Genomic DNA, 1,236 nt, shown 5'->3' with positions numbered 1-1,236 from the left:
CGCCGCCATATCAAATGAGAGTCAACCTTGCAAGTTGTCTCCTGACCTTCACACGCATGCCACGGCACACACCCTTCCTCACTCTCACTCACATGCACACCACACACAGACATACTCACACACTAAAAAAAAAAAGTTTCTGAAACTTACCCATTGCTGGTCTCTCGCCACAAAGATTCTTCTTCAACCAAGCTCTGCCTGCAACCCCTGGGTGATTTTGAATGAATGCCTCATATCTCAGAGTCTTAGCTTGCCCACTCAGCAACGATTTTATAAGAATTCCATGAGATAAAGTAAGCCATAAGCTGCCTAGCCCAAGACAGAGACAACCCTTGGCTAGTTCTTAAGATTTTTGTGGTTCACCTCTACCATGTAGCTCAGGCTGACCTCAAACTCCCTGTGTTGCAAAGGACAACCTTGAACTCCTGATCCTCCTGTCTCTACCTCCCTGGGATCCCAGATGTGCACCACCACATCTGGCTCAATTTGCACCGTTCTTTAAAAAAATGTGTAAAGTGACTTTTCAAGTTATTCTCATTTTATCTGAAGATAACTTTGGTCCCTAGATTGGCTGAGTTTAGGACAGGAAATGTTTGGTCCAAGGTCACTCAGAAGCAAAGGGCCATCTCTGAAATTCAGACCAAGACCAAAGTTACAATCATCAATTTTCTGCCTCAAATTGGCCCAACCCATACTCACTGGTTATAGTTCTAGAAGTGACAGCTATGTTCGCAACTGTTGCCTAGCTCTCCAGCCCGGTCCTGGATACCTTTATTTCTCCTCTTTGCTACTCAACCTGATTCTGGTCTCGATGGGAACCGAACAGCATCCTCCTTTTCCATCAGGGTTAAACTACGGTAGGAGCAGAGGGTACCAAGAAAAAGAAAATTGTTGGTAAAACTCAAAATGCTTGCTATGCTTGTAAATGAATTATGGTTCATTTAGAAGAAATCTTTGGCCCCGTTACTTGGGGAAAGAGAAAAAAAGGACCCTGAGAAGTTGAGCTTTCCCTTCATTTTTTGGGGAGAAAGAGGGGAGAGCATTCCTGGGGTCTTTTTAAAAAGGCCCTCCCCTCATTTCCGGCCGCCGCTGCCAACCTTGGCTGGGCGCCTGGATCCTGTTGCTATGACAACAGGAAGAGGCGGTGGCGGCGGCAAGCCATGCTGAAGAGATGGAGGCTAGTGGGGGTGGGGGTGATGGCTTTGAAATGGGGGTGGGGGTAGGGATCAGGGGGAT

Source organism: Myodes glareolus, chromosome 1, assembly GCF_982192425.1.
Source record: "Myodes glareolus chromosome 1, mMyoGla1.1, whole genome shotgun sequence".
Taxonomy (NCBI): Eukaryota; Metazoa; Chordata; class Mammalia; order Rodentia; family Cricetidae; genus Myodes; species Myodes glareolus.
Note: the sequence above shows the minus strand (reverse complement) of the source record.